Consider the following 15,763-nt stretch of genomic DNA (forward strand, 5'->3'; position numbering starts at 1 on the left):
GACTCCTTTCCCAATCCACCTACTACCACTCACTTTTCAGAGTCCTCAGATAGAAGCTGTGTGCCTTTTGTCTAGGGTTTTTGGTTGCATTCAGTGGGAGGAATAAGGTGGACTGTGCTTATTTCATTTTAACCAGAGCCAGAATCCTCAGGAAACATTTTTTCCCCCATGTATTGTATTACATTCAACCTCTATGACACTTGATCATCTACAAACGGTCTCTATAGAAACTTAGATTGGATTAATTAGGATACCATATTCCTAGATCATGTCAAATATCCAAGATGTTCACATACTTAGAATGGAATGGAACTGCTTTTTATATTGAGAACAGACACAAAGAGATTTCAACACTAACTCTTGAATAAGGAATGAATGAAGGATATCAATTGACTTTTTTCTTCGTGAAAAGTTTAAACCCCACATTATTGACTCCGTCACATATGTGTTTAATTAAGGGATGTATATTACCTACATGTTTTTCAGACTGCATTTTTGTAAATGTCTGACTTGATAAGGTAGATGTTACACTTATTTGGAATCTCTGATCATCACTGCTAGTAGCCTTAAACTTCCTTTCATAGTAGACAATAGAATTTGAAATTAAGCAATTAAGTGTGTATTGCCAAGAAGAACATCCATTTATATGGATTAACTAATTTCCAAAAGTATTGTACACTTAATGGAAAAGGAAGTGATCCACACCTCTAAAAAACACTAGCGGGCCAGCCATTACTTCAGAACACATTATGTACTCAAATACTCACACAGAGCTGATAACCCACTGATAAGATGAGCTAAAGTCCAGAAAATGTTGGGAAATAATTTGGTGATTAAGAACATCACAAAACAGCAGTTATTGGAAATGATAACATGGATATTTGCATAGTGATACGTACTGCACAAAATGTTTTTATTCAGTTGGTTATTCATTCTTATAGCCGTCACTTATTAGGTGTCTACGATGTATCATCAGTGTGCTAGACACTCTCATATTCATAATTTGTGAGTAACCCCAGGTGTGCTCTGCTTTAACTAAACCTTACACATAAAAAGTCTGAGTTGACAGAACAGATATAGAGAGATGTATAAAAGATAAGTTGTTAATTTCATCAAACAACAAATTTCAAAATCCTTCCATTTATAAGCATTAATGCTAGCCGCATTTAGGGGGGGCTAGAGACTCTCTAAGTATAAGGAGCAAAAGGCATGGATGGGCTTTGGAATCAGAAACACCTAGATTCAAATCCTTGAAATTATTCTCAACCTCAACTTTGTCAGATAGCTCTACCTAGGTCAAAGGATTATGGTCAAGTATGTATGATATAATGTAGCTCACATTCATAGAACAAACAAGCACATGGCAAGCTTCCATACATTATATATATATATATATAGAGAGAGAGAGAGAGAGAGAGAGTTTATTTGCATTACATATAAAGTGAATTATTTTTCAATGGTTTAGATATATATCTATATCTATATATAATCTTATATATGATATATATAATATCATCACATATATATGTATATACATATATATATATCACACATATATATATAATCACATATATGAGTTTGTGCTATTACCTATGATGTTTAAAAAGAATGATTATGTATAAGAATAAGCTTGATAGAGAATATGTAAGCATCAAATATTTTAATTCTCATGTTTTTACAACTCCTATCCCCTAAATGAAATCAGTTTAATACCCATCTTATTTTGGGGGGCTATTTATATCTTTATTACTCACTAAGCAACCACAATGTATGTCTGGGGATCTACAGAACCCATGGGAGACATATTCCTTGCTCTCACAGACTTTACCTACTAAAAAGACAAGATGTACTTGAAAAGGTAATCTTTTGGAATGAGGATTACTTGTGCTGCTAAACTTTATGCCGGAAAGAGTCAAGTTCATTCATTCTTCTCTTCATGTCTCCTTTATTGGGTAGTGGTTTCACTGAGCTAAAAATACTTAAATGGTTATTTTCTTTCACTTTCAAGTGGGGGGTGAGTGTTTCATTTGAGTGAGCAGAATGCAGATCTGAGATTCATACTGAGGTAGTTTGGGAAGGCTGTAATCATTTTAAGAGTAATATTATTTGTTAAGTACCTACTGAGGCCTGGGCTCTTTGCTGGATATTTTCACATTTAATCCACACAATAAGGATGTATTATTACCTTCATTCCACTTCTGTGGTCAGTGAGGCTGAGAAATGCTTAGTAACTTGCACAAAGCAAAGGAAGCGAAGCCCAGATGTGAATCCAGGAGTGTCTGGTTTTTTTGATATCACTCCTTAGCTCAACTCAAGAATATGTAATGCCATAAAATGCAGATGTCTGCTCCTCTTAAATATCTTCCCTGTTATCCTTTCAATAGGTAAAAGTCTAGTGATTTATGTGTGGCACTTGGAACACGATCCACTCACTTCCATCTGTGTTAGACATTGCTAATTAATCACAGCACTTTTGTCCCCAGAAATTGGACTTAGCTTCAGAATCCTTCTGAACACAGCATCCCCAAGCAGTCAATCTCAACCAACTAACCATAATTAACACAAAAAATCTGTTGGACATGTCTCCCATGGCGCTCTGCTAATGACTTTACTAATAGCACATACAATACTATGTTGAAATGATTTGCTTCCTAATTTTTAGTCTTCCCTTTAATTTTAGTTGTAAGACTTCAGTGATAAGACCTTTCATCTTCCTAAATCTAGCCCCTGTACACAGTATACCACATAATACAATAGGCACCAAGTAAAAGTTTTGTTGGATCAAGTGTAAGTAAACATCTTTAGTTTGAACCTATGTGACTACCAAAATGCTAAACATATATTATTGTTAATAATTAGAATGGCCAGCATTTATTAAGCATTTACTATTTGCCAATATGGAAGTAAGCAATTCACATATATTAATTTTTTAACTTAAAAAATGATCCCATGAGATAATGATATTATCCCCATTTTATAAATAGCAGTACTGAAATTCAGAGAGCTTAAATGATTCGTACAAGGCCATAGGACCAAACCCACCAAGCCACACTCTTAGCTACTACACTGGTCATAACAAAAAACCCACATAAAATGTAATTTTCCACCTCACGGTGCATTTATATAACTGTACTACTGCCTATTACTGGTTTTCTAGAACTTTGCCAGGTGGTCCCTGAACTTTTTTCAAAACTTTGCCAGAAAATTAAGTATCTTTCACTGATCCTCTCTGGGTTCTCCCTGCTAAAACTACAACAACCCATCCCCCCCTCCCCAAACTTGGGAATTAACTGATGAGAAATGGATCAGGTTCCCAGAGAAGTCTCTCTCCTTTTCCAGTTTCTTATCACCTAAACCATGTCAGGGTCTACTCTGTGTTGGCCACTGCGACCGGTGCCATGATGTGTTAAGATGAATAAGACTTGTTTCCTGACATCAGTGTACTCACAGTCTACTAGGGAAGCAGCTGCAGAATCACAATGGACTGTCATTGAGAAAGGCAGGTAGTGCTTTGGGTGAATGAGGAAGAAACACTCAGTTTTGCCCAAGAAAATCTTGAATGGTGGCCAACATTCATCCAGGAGGGAAGAAAGAAGGGCACACCACAGAAAGAATATATGCGACATGTGCTTTAGAGTCCAAATCCAGGCTTTCAAAGTCCTTTGTAGGTGGCTCCTACCCCTGTCAACATGATTTAGAACCTTCCAGATAGAACTCTAGTAGGTCTGCCCTAGAACTTCAGAATTCCAGGCGTTGAGGCCTCCATGGTACATATGTTTCCTCCACCAACACATGGAAATATTCTATTTATTTATTATTTTAATGTAGTGATTGATCATGGTTGTTGAAGGGGATCATGAGTTTTTGAGGATTTCAGTGCACCTTTTACATACCCTGAGGGTCCACCTTCTGAAATCAATGAATACCTCACGAGCATATTCTCTCAGAACTGAGACCTTCAAAAAGAGGCACATAACTTCCCCAATTTCCTATGAAAGACATTATTCTAGTGTCCTCGAGTTACAGATGGTCTAATAATTTGCAAATACGTGCTCCTTACACTCTGAGGTCAGCTCTGTTTTACTTAAGGGTTTTCACTCACACAAGTACCATCTGGAGCCCACATCCTCTATCTTAGGCTTCAAATAAATCCTGATTTACCTCAGAAATATTTGCCAAGAGTCTGCTTGCTAGAAAAATTACTAGTTTATCCTCTTTGAGGCATGCCTTTGCAATATATGACACCTAGTAGGCACTTCATAAAAGTCCATAGGGATACTCTTAGGATGCTACAAAAGATACCTGTTAAGACAAAGACTTGGGGGGAACTGAAGCTAATTTTTTTCTTTTTCTTTCTTTTTTTTTTTTTTTCTTTTTTTTTTTTTTGGTGTGCATGTGGGTTAGTGGGCAGTCTGGCAAGATTAAACAGTTTTCTTTCAGCTGGAGCATCCTAATCCAAATTAAAGCTTCGTGTGCTGCATCAACATTCTGACTCAATACTGCTGAGGTTTTTTTGCCAAACATCTTTTCAGCTCTCAGAATCAGTCAGTCTGGGGCACATTTTGATCTGGTGATGTATGTATACAGAAGGATGGATGAATGCTTGAGGATGAACTTCAAATCTTGAAGGAATCATGTGCTATTGTGCTCTTTGAAAAGCCTGAGGAATGCTTTTGTGGGGTCTACCCCAGAGCATGCTGGGGGCATGTTTGTGGCTAACACCTTGCAAAGGGGAATCTGGACGTTGTTGCTCATGTTTTCTCTCTGGAGCAAAAACCAAGGTGCATGTAAGATTTCATCAGTAATTCCAAGGTGTTATTCAAGCCCAGTCCTGGGTCCACTGCACCCTGGAATATACCTTAAACATTTGAGCTAAATCACTGAGAAAGGCCAGGAAGCTAAACTACTCTTCTTTTGTGCCAGTCATTTAACCCCCAGGTGCTCTCAGTCCTGGCTAGTCTGCCAGGACTGGAAATGGGCCACTCCTGTCCTTTCGCACTGACTTCCGCTTGAGAGCAGGAAAGCATCCCTTTCCTCTTCAAAGTGGACCCGGATGCAGATTCAACCAGTTAACTCTTTTTCAAACTTGATTAATAGTTCTTTAAGTCAATTCCTAGTAAGAGGTGGGTCTTGCACACATCATTTTTTTTTTTTTTTCCGTCAATAGGGAAGTGAATAATTCCTAAGTTTTAGGCCAGGAAGAAAATCTGGAACCTTATCAAATTCATTACATCTTGGGGGAACAATTATACATTTTTTTTTTATAAATTTACCTAGGAATTTCATTATCTAACAATAATGTTTTTCCCATTTTTGTTTTTTAAAAATCGTCTTCTAAATCTTAAAACAGTAAAAGTGGGATAATGACATCTATAATTTTGCAGAATACATTTCATTACTAAAAATCTTTTAATCATTTTCCTATATCCATAATTCCTAAATATTTTCAAAAACTTGATATGCAATGTCACCTTATAATCCACAGAATCCTCTTTGAGAAATGCTATATAAAATCAAACAAGGAAAGTTATCAAGGAATTTAACAGAGAAGCCTCCATTAAGAAATACCTGGGTTTGAGTCCTGGTTCTCCCACTAACCAACCAAATTATAATGACTAATACATGACTATCTGAAGTCATAACATTTATTGACCACCTGCTATGTAACAGGCGCTTTGCGAAGGGTCTTGCGTGTATTAATTTCACTTGATCCTAGAACCCCATATGGCTGGTGCTATTAGTATTCCTACTCTGCAGATGAAGATATAGAGGCTAAGGAAGTTTTCCTGGCTTAAGCTCATAAGGTGAATCAATATGAACTTAACCTGGCCTGTGTCCACTCTACCGATTGAGTTCCCACCCTCCTCCTCTGGCTGTTGGAGACCTGGTTCCCTCACAACCTCCATCCTACCCCCACTACTAGCTTCCCTAACACTGGGCTACTTCTCATTCCCAGCCTTAACACCAACTCTAACACTCATCTCTCCTCTTCACCCTTTATGTTTTCCCCCAAATGCCACTTGTTCCAGGAAGCCTTCCTTGTACTCCATTATACACTCTCTTCATTATATATTCTCTTCATTCAAGTGCACATTTTCATTGAGAAAACTTATAGGAATTAGTTCTTTTTGTAACTATGAGTTCATTATCCAACTCCCTTGCTAGACTGAGGCTCCAAAGTGCCCTCACATCTGTATTTCACCCAACAACGTGAATAAGTGACTCATTAATGACATGTCATTCTCAATTCTTTAGTCAGCAATATGGTCAGTTCCTATTAGCTCATTTCTAAACCAGTGGCTTTCAGCATGACAAAAGGGAAGCACAAAAGATGCGTGAAACTGCTACATTAAACTGCAGGACTTTGGGTGGGTGACCTTGAGAAGGAGTGGGTTTTGAAAGCCATTCCATTCTCTGTTCCTTTTAGAACAGAAGCTTGAATCCATACACACCATTTCTGCTAAGAGAGTTAGTGGATGGCTGGGAGGGCCTTTACACACCTTTTCCAGCAACATGAAGTTTTAAGTCCTTGGAACCATCCCCAAACAAAAATTTGGTCTCAGCCACCTAGCTTCTCCCACCCTGGTGAGTCAGGTAGAAGAGTGGGGTAAGTGGTCCTAGAGGGTGTTGTTCTAAAGTTCACGCTCTCCTGTAAGGGGCTCCACTGCCTCAGTTTACATGGCCAAATAAAGGAAATTCTGCATCAAAGCTTGTATTGAAAATTCACAATACAAATGAGTACATTAGTGAGGCTGGGAGGTCCTGCAGGGAGAAAAAATATCTATTTCATTTTGTTCAGTTCCTAAATTTATTTGGCCATGTTTAGTCATAGCATGTTGTCTTGGATTAGACTGCACCAGAATCAGACCCTGAGATAAGGATTTAAGTATAAGAAGGTTTATTTAGGAGGTGAATTTATAAAAAGCCTCAGAAGCGGGGAAAGGAAGTGAGCTTGGAAAGGGAAGAAGGCCAGTCCAGGGGGTGTTAATGAACCTCCAAATTCACCTTTGGAGGCAACTGGAACTCTGCCTTGCTGGGGACCCATGGGGCGGGCCCACCACAGAGGTGATCTGTCTCAGGAGTGAGGACGCTGGATTTTATTCACCAGCACTCATTGGTCACACACTGAGGGCTGCTTTGAGGGCCACTAGCTCCCTTCTATTTCCGGCCTGCTCTGCATGGTATCTAGAGAAAGATGGCAGGCAAGGATTAGCAGGTGCTCACAACTGACCACTGGTTGTCATACACAGGAACTGTGAGTGCCACGGGGAGATGGGTTCGAGCATGTCTTCCACACCGGTGTCCCTCTTTACTTTTTGCTTTTTCACATAGGGTCCTCATTCATACCTGGTGGAAATAGTACTTGAGGACCGAAATTGGTTCACCGAGTTCCCAGAAGCTACCCTCTAGCTGAACTCATGGAGTCAATGCTATGCTATAGTTTATAAAACCCCAAAGGGAATTCCTGTAAATGACAACAAATACCAAACATATAAATCTCCAGGCTCAGCAGAAAGAGCCTTGGGAGATCATAACTTTTGGGATGCTACATCAAAAAGCCACCTACGGATCCAAACTTAGAATCGAGTTCTTACTCAGGCTGTCTGCGAAAGAGAAAAGTTCTCTTTCCCACAGCCAGGGGCACAGCGGATGCCGTACTAAGTGTCCTATGTATGGTGATGGCAGGCTGCATCTACAAGAAGCTAGAGATTGTCATATGGAGGCACAGAAAAAGACACAGAGCTCTGAGAACCCCACTCGTATGGACTGTCTTACATTCTAGCAAAGTCAGACAATACAATACCAACAGACCAACAGAGAAAAATTTTGTTCAAGATGGTGGTAAAGGTTATAAGTCATTTAAAAGGATAATGGGAAAAAGAGTAGCTGGGGAAGAATTACTTATGGCTGAGTGATCTGGAATGGCATCTTTGAGGGGTAGAATATGACCTGACACCTCTTTGCTTCAGTGAGGAGAGAGAAGGGGATTTCAGGAGGACAGAAGAGCAAGTTCAAAGGCCCTGGGATGGGAATTTGATTGGGGTATTTAAGGACAGGGGCCTGGAGCACTCTGAATGAAGGGTAGAGTACTAACAGTAAGGTTGGCAAGGACAGTTATAGCTGGAGCATGCTGGGTTGAAATTTGGTGTGTTTTTCCATCTGTTTTACTGCTCTTAAGGAAGAAAAAAATACCCCAAAGCATCAGAAAACATTTGCTGCGTACCAAATGATGCTCCCATGTTCTAGATTTCTGAGAAAACTAAGGAAATTCATCGAATTCTATCTCCAGGCAGCCATCCTAATGGTCTCATCTCATTTTTCAGCATTTCTCACCGAGATCTCAAATGGCCTCCCAGATTAAAACCAGCCCCTAAAAGCTAAATGCTGACCTGCTCTTCCAAGGTCTTATGTCCCAGTCCCAGAAAGCAATAATGTACAGAAACAGGGCACAGTGTAGCTAGGACCCACTTCTTGCTGGGAGGAAGTCCGCTGGGTCTATGCCATCTGGTCTAACCAATGGCTTCAGTTCAGCCCCTTGAGGCATACCCAAGGTGGCCCCTTCTGGACTGCCATTCGCTGACTCTGTATGAGGGATACCCAGTGGTGCAGCCACAAGGCTCACTCAGGTTGTCCCCTGAGGACAATACTGCGGAGTCCATCTCAGGACTTTGTAAGGCTTTGTAAGGCAAGAGAAGGCTGGTTCTTCACTCTTGGCAAAGCCAGGGGCAGGAGATGAGGGGAAAGAAGAGGACAACTCTTGGCCTTTGGGTACAGGGACATCACAACAGAGGACTCTGTCATCCTGCAGGAGCCTGGACAGACCTCAGTTTTATCCCACAGCTGGTTCCTGGGCACCAGATGGATGCAGATGGAGCAGGGCTCTCCTATGGAAGTGAGTAAAGCCCGGGCCCTGCCCTCAAGGGGCTACCCTGGAAGAGACAGAAAGCTGGCTACTCCTGGTCATACCAGGCAGAATGAAAGCAGGGGCAAAAGGGATATTCAGAGAACTTCAGGAGAGTACGGGGAAGAGAAATTAATAAGCTCACTGCCTTTCTTTGCTTCACTTTATGGCTCCCTTGTCACACTTACGACTCAGGCTCTTTTAACTGAGGGAAAGGCGACAGTACATCAGGCAACAACAGAGCACTACTGTCAAGAGATGAGGGGAAGTGAGAAGGACAGGAAAACAGCTCATGAAGACCTGGAACAATATCCCCTATTCTGCAAAATGACAGCAGCTCTGAGGGCAAGGTCCTGAGAGATCTTCTTGCAAAGGGTTCTCTCTCCCACTCTCACTGCCTTCACCTTGTGCTTCTGCTGTTCCCTCTGCATCTGGGTCTTTCTCTCAAGATCTTGTCTTTAACAGACCCCCTAGACAGACAGTCTGTTGGGTGTGAAGATCAACTCTTCCACTTACACTTAACCTCGGGCAGGTTGCTTCACCTCTATGTGCCTCAATTTCCTCATCTGTGACAGGTGGCTATTAAGAGGACCTACCTTAAATGGACTTTGTGAAGGTTAAATTAGTTAATACACAGAGACAGAATGACGCTATTTCTATCATGAGGCTGGGGTTCCCTACCTGTGGTCAGGGTAGTAGGCTCTCGTGGACAAAATGGCTCTTTACCAATTCCATTTACTTGGAAGGCAGCTAGGGATATTAGAAGTGCAAGGTCTCCTGAATGCTTAGAATCTCTTAGATTCCTTTCTTCTATATCACAGCATGTTTCAAAACAAATTTTAAAACTTACGTCCTATCATAAAATAATACGGGTTCATTAAAAACTGTTTAAGAAAAAAAAATGGGGCACCTGGGTAGCTCAGTTGGTTGAGCGACTGCCTTCGGCTCAGGTCATGATCCTGAGTCCCAGAATCGAGTCCCACATCGGCCTCTCTGCTCAGCAAGGAGTCTGCTTCTCCAGCTGACCTCTCTCCTCTCATGCTCTCTCTCATTCTCTTCTCTCTCTCAAACAAAAAAGTCTTAAAAAAAAAAAAAAAGAAAGAAAAGAAAAAAAATAGTCCAACAAATAGCAGATGAAAATTACAGAGTAGAGGATATATGATTTAAGGGCGACTCTCCTGACCATACAGTAATCCTGCTTAAGCCATGTGGTTTGTACTGCGCTGACCTTGCTGCAGGACTGGGCCAGCAGACTGGGCTGACTCTCTCCTGGGACTTCTGCTGGAGCTACTGAAAGACACTCTTTTCTTCTGGGACCCACAGGACAAAGGATGAATATGTTTGAAGATTCTGATGGTGAAGAATAGAGAAGAAAGCAGATTCTAGCTTTCTGGGAGAATAGAAAGAAACATGGAAAATGCAAGCTCTCCAGGGACAGGTGAGGACCTAGATCCAGCAATACCTGAAACTATAACATTTATTTATTGGCCAAAAAGTAACATGAGCCAATATGTTTCTTCTATAGATTCTTTTCACTTCAACTAGTTTCGGCTGAGATTCTGTTAGTTGTAAATGAAATAATTTTGACCAACCATCCAGAAATAACCACATTTGCATGTATGTATACTTCCTTCCAATCTTTCTTTCTCTTTTAAGCTCTCTGCATAGTTTTTTGTTTTGTTTTGTTTTGTTTTTTAATGAGAGGGGATCTTAACCTACAAATTTTAATATTTTTTTCCTTCCTGATCCTGTTACAAAATTTAGTACTTCTGGTTAGCATCTAAGTCTTTTTGAGAGAGGACAGAAGAAATTCTGCTGCCCCCACACCCTCCCCTGTTGCTCTTCTGCCCCCTGGAAGGTATTTCAGAGGGCAAGGGGCTATCCTATGATATTCGTGGATTGGCAGCTCCTTCCATGCTCCGTTCTATAGTACCGGGCTGGAGACCATCAGCTTTGATAGAGACTTTGGCCTTAGGTTAGCTTGGACTCTTGCCTAGTCTTTCAAAGCACTTTCCTTTTAAAGCCTCCAAACCCAGCATTTTCCATAAACATCTTACTGCCTTCTTTTTTTATTTTAAGTAGAGAGAAATTCAAGGGTGAGCATGCTGTATATTAATGGTGGTCTAGAGACTAGCAACATGGACCAGAGTTTGAGGAATCCAAAAAGAGATGCCCAGAATGCATTTGACTGCCAAAGAACCATTCGGGGCATAATTGAAAATTGAAATGCTGTAATGACATGGTCGAAATTATACCTGCGATTCCTAAAGAAAATCAGAGGTGGAATAGCCTTTGCTCTGTAATTGGCATGCTCAGATAATGCGGACTGCAGAACATTTGCTAGTAATTCTGTTGCTGGCTTGCTTGGCTTATAGCTCAAAAATAACAGTGAAATTTGTTTTGCTAATCTCTCCTCTGGATTTGTGAACTATTTGTTTTCATTATCTTAAACATAAACTGGAAAGAAAAATCCAACGCAGGGGGAATTTTTATAAGACAGAACACTCGCGTTGTCTTTGGATATGGACGCCACACTTAATTTAATAAAAACCAAAGCAGACCACGTTGGAAGCTCTAACAGAGGAATGTGTTTATAATGAGGGAAGTGCCATAGGTCAGAAATCAAACTTGGGCTTCGAAACTGTGGATTACGGTCATACCCACTGTTTCTTATTCTGCGGGGCGCTTCTGAGCAAGTCACATCAGCTTCCCGGGTTGTGACTGCCCTCCTCTGCCTTGAGCCTCAGCAGTCATACCAGCTCTGCCCATCTCAGAGGCGGTGAAGAACTCAGGAGATCTTAGGGGATTAAGATTTCTTTTACAAACACAAAACTATAACACTGTTCTAATATTCAGGTAATGTTCTCTAGAATTTTTTTTCTAATTAATTTATTTATTTGACAGACAGAGATCTCAAGTAGGGGGAGAGGCAGGCAGAGAGAGAAAGAGAGAGAGAGAGAGAGAGAGAGGAGGAAGCAGGCTCCCCACTGAGCAGAGAGCCTGATGCGGGGTTCGATCCCATGACCCTGGGATCATGAGCTGAAGGCAGAGGCTTTAACCCACTGAGCCACCCAGGCACCCCTGTTCTCTAGAATTTACAGAGTGCTCACGCATCAAACAGATGATGTTGTTGTAATTTTGAGCCATCATCCCCACTCTGTAGATTACAGACGTCAGCTACTAGAGTAGAAAGAGATTCAGTCTTAGAGTCAGGGAGTCAGAGAGTTTAACCTCAATCCTGGCTGTGTGACCTTATGCAAGTTAGTGACCTCTTTGGTCTTGGATACATCCTGTATGTAAGGGGGATGAAGAAACACCTGACACCTGCTTAGCTGCCTGCAACCTTTCTGCTAGAGAGCAGGAAACATATGTATGTACAGTAAGCAGTCCCAGTCAAGTATGAAGGTCAAATAGGCTGATAGACGAGTACAGCAATTATAATAACATTGTAATAGCTGGTTTGTTTTTTTTTTTTTAAACCAATGTCTCTGCCTTGGGCGCCATTCTAAAACCTTTACATGCATGAGATAAGGGACGCTTGTAGCAGTTCTGTGAGGAAAAGGCTGTCATTCTCATTTTATGGATGAGCAAACTGAGGCACACAGGGATGCAATATCTTACCCAAGGCCATCCAGCTAGTAAGTGGCCCCATTGGGGTATGGCGCAGGAAGTCTGGCTCCAGAGCCTGCCCTGGAAAACATTATACTGCATTGTATCTCTAATTGCTACTGTGTATTGAGTACTGTGTGAGCTTTTTCTTCTAAGTGGTTTACAATGATTAAGTCAATGTTCTCAGCAAACCTTGGTTAGAGTTTTAGTTTAGTTTTTAAAAAATGATGCCCAGTGAAAATTGTCAGATAAATGACAATTTCTTATTATAAGTATGTCCCATGCAATATTTGGCATATACTTATGCCAAGAAAATGTCTGAAATTAAAATTGAAATTTAATTGGGCATTCTATATTTTATCTGACAACCCTACCCTGAGAGGAGGTGGGAACTAATCTAGTTCCTTATACTGAGTGGACTTTAGAAAATAGTAATCTCTATCATTATTGGTATTTTCAGGTTATTCTTTCTGATATCTGCTTTCAGTTGTTCCTCTAGCCAACTAAAATCAGAAGCTATATGCATAAAGAAAATAATTGTGATATATTAATAAAATAAATTAATAGTGCTTCTGGAACTCTTTCACAGAAATTGTCTAAGTGATGGAGCCTCATGGCGATCCTGTAAATATTATGCCTATTTAATAATGAGAAAACTTGGAGCCATTAAATAATTTGCCCTAGGGTACAGAAATTTAAAAAAAAAAATCTAAATTAGAAGGAGCCCATGGGTGGCTCAGTCAGTTAAACACCCAACTCTTCGTTTCAACTCAGGTCCTGATTTCAGGATCATGAGATCGAGCCCCACATTGGAGTCTGTGCTGAGTGTGGAACCTGCTTAAGATTCTCTCTCTCCCTCTCTCTCTGTCCCTCCCCCTGCCCAGTTCACACATGTGTCTGCTCTCTATCTTAAAAAAATAGAAAAGAAAGAAAGAAAACTAAATAGAACATCACATTGTGGTCTCTAGGATGTGAGAGCTATGTTATGTTATTGTGTATCAGGTTTTATAATGAAGAAAGTTTGTAGGAGTCTGGATTCTGGCCCCAATTTCCATTAATGGCAGAACACATCTGAAAACTCAAAGCACAGTCATCACTGTAAAACCAGTCTTTTTTCAAAAGAAAAGGCAGAGAGAAAAAATCTTCAAAATCACTATTAAGTCACTAATAGTGACTTAAATGATGCAACAGGATTATCTCATTACTTTTTTCTTGCCCCCAGTTAATAATTTTTCCTTGCCACAGTGCCACCACTCTCAGTGACATGGCTGGAGAGTTTCTATTGATTGAAAAGCTTTAATGTTCTGGATACCTTGGCAACAACTTTATCATCTCCTCAAAAAACCAAGAGGTAAAATCCTTATTGCATTTATGGGAACACTGAGGCTCTGCAAATTGTCAACTGCATATGGTTTATCTTCTGGCTAAAAAGTTACAGACCTGCACCCCAATCTTCTATTACTCCACAACCTATTCTTCTGACAGATGCATGATACACGTGCTACCATGATCGGTCTAATGCCCACTGCAGACATGACTAGTCAGTCATGGTGTTCTTGCCCTTTGAGCCTGGAAATGAGCACAGAACCCTTCTATAAACATTACTCCAGACAGCTGCTACGGGTCATTCGCTGCAGACATTCAATGTCACACCTACGAGCTACCCCTGCAACACCTTCACCTGATGAACGTCTCCATCTTAATGGCCACAGTGAAAAAATAGTCAACTCCGCATGCTGCGTGATGAATGCTACTTTAAGGAGACTGTTTGGTAAGTCTCAGAAATGGAATTCATCTGAGATGTGATGGTTCAGAGGCTGCAATCCAACTGCTACTTACGAGAGAGAGAGAGAGAGAGGATACCATGTGAAGAGCCCGGGGCTCTCTGCCACCAAGCCAATTGGGAAGCCACCATTTCCAAAGTCTTGATGCTGCTGTGATGGTCTGTTGCTCTCCACGGGGGGAAAACTGCACTCTACTCCAGCCAACAAGGAGGCTCAACACCCTGCCTCCTCTCTGAGGAGTTAGGTTTCATTCTCAGACAGCATGCTCTCACAGGCTAATGGCTGGCTGGAAGCTGAGAATGCCCTCAGATTTTGACACGGTACAGATTTAGGAGAGCAACATGCCATTCCTCTGGCTTCCCTGTCTGGAAACCAAGCCCAGTTGGTTCTTTGTGGCCCCCAATTCCCCACACTATCCCCCCACCCCCAGCCCACATATAATGATGCTTTTCTTCTTTCCCTTTCTTGGGGGAAGGATTTAAGAGCTTTGTGGACACACCCAAGGCATTGTTAGCAAAAGTTCAGGAAGGGACCATGAACCCAGTTAGGAATGAGCAGAATCAAAATGAGAGTGGGAGGGAGAAAAAAGGGAACATTATCCTTTAAATACGCCTTTTGCTATGATGAAAGAACTCACCGATATCATGATTAGGACCCCCAAAATATATTTAGGCCCCATTTTCCTCACCTCCATCATTGTCAAAAATCAACAGAGAACAAGTTTATCAAGGTCAAAATACACCTTGAGAGCAGGGAAAGGCTGTTCAGAGTCCACAAATAAATTGGGATATAACAAGCTCAGAAAGGTAGCCCAAGGCTATGGTAAATTGCAGGGGGCACACATGAGGGAAAGAGAAACAAGTGAGCAAGTGAAGGTCTAGAGCAGACATTCAGCACAGAGAGCCAACAAGTCAGGAGGGAATTGGTACCAAGCACCATCATGAAGACTGAGAAGATTTGTAGACACTGACATGGAGAGTAGCTAAGAGCTTAGACTCGAAAGCTCAGCCCTGAAGACTGAATCCACACTCACTGCCTGCTAGCTGTGTGGCCTCAGACAAGTCACCTATAATCTCTAAGACTCAATTGCGCCATCAGGAACATTAATAGCACTTGTCCCGTGGTGCTGTTTTGAGAATTATGTGAGATAATTTGTATATAGAGTCTGGAACCTAAATAATTCAGCACATGTAGTTATCCCTATAATCTATATATGTCTGCAATATTTTATTCAGACTTTTTAAAAAAAGATTTTATTTATTTGACAGAGAGAGAGAGAGAGAGAGATCACAAGTAGGCAGAGAGGCAGGCAGAGAGAAAGCAGACTCCCGCTGAGCAGAGAGCCCCATGCGGGGCTCAATCCCAGGACCCTGAGATCATGACCTGAGTGGAAGGCAGACACTTAACTGACTGAGCCACCCAGACACCCCTTTATTCATATTTTTAAAAGTTATATAGTACTATTTAT

At 41.0% G+C, this 15,763-nt stretch overlaps 1 long non-coding RNA gene across 8 annotated transcripts in view; it reads left to right on the top strand.

The window, feature by feature from the left end:
- LOC116873525 overlaps positions 1-15,763 on the top strand; it is a 327,269-nt gene that overhangs the window by 228,611 nt on the left and 82,895 nt on the right. For 7 of the 8 annotated variants that reach the window (XR_004383842.1, XR_004383838.1, XR_004383840.1 and 4 more), the window contains exon 3: positions 10,226-10,340. The exons of the other annotated variant lie outside the window; for it this stretch is intronic. This is a non-coding gene — a long non-coding RNA (uncharacterized LOC116873525). The remainder of the gene's footprint in view (positions 1-10,225; positions 10,341-15,763) is intronic. 8 annotated transcript variants of the gene reach the window in all.

This window comes from Lontra canadensis, unplaced genomic scaffold, assembly GCF_010015895.1.
Source record: "Lontra canadensis isolate GAN:19392208 unplaced genomic scaffold, GSC_riverotter_1.0 scaffold34, whole genome shotgun sequence".
NCBI lineage: Eukaryota > Metazoa > Chordata > Mammalia > Carnivora > Mustelidae > Lontra > Lontra canadensis.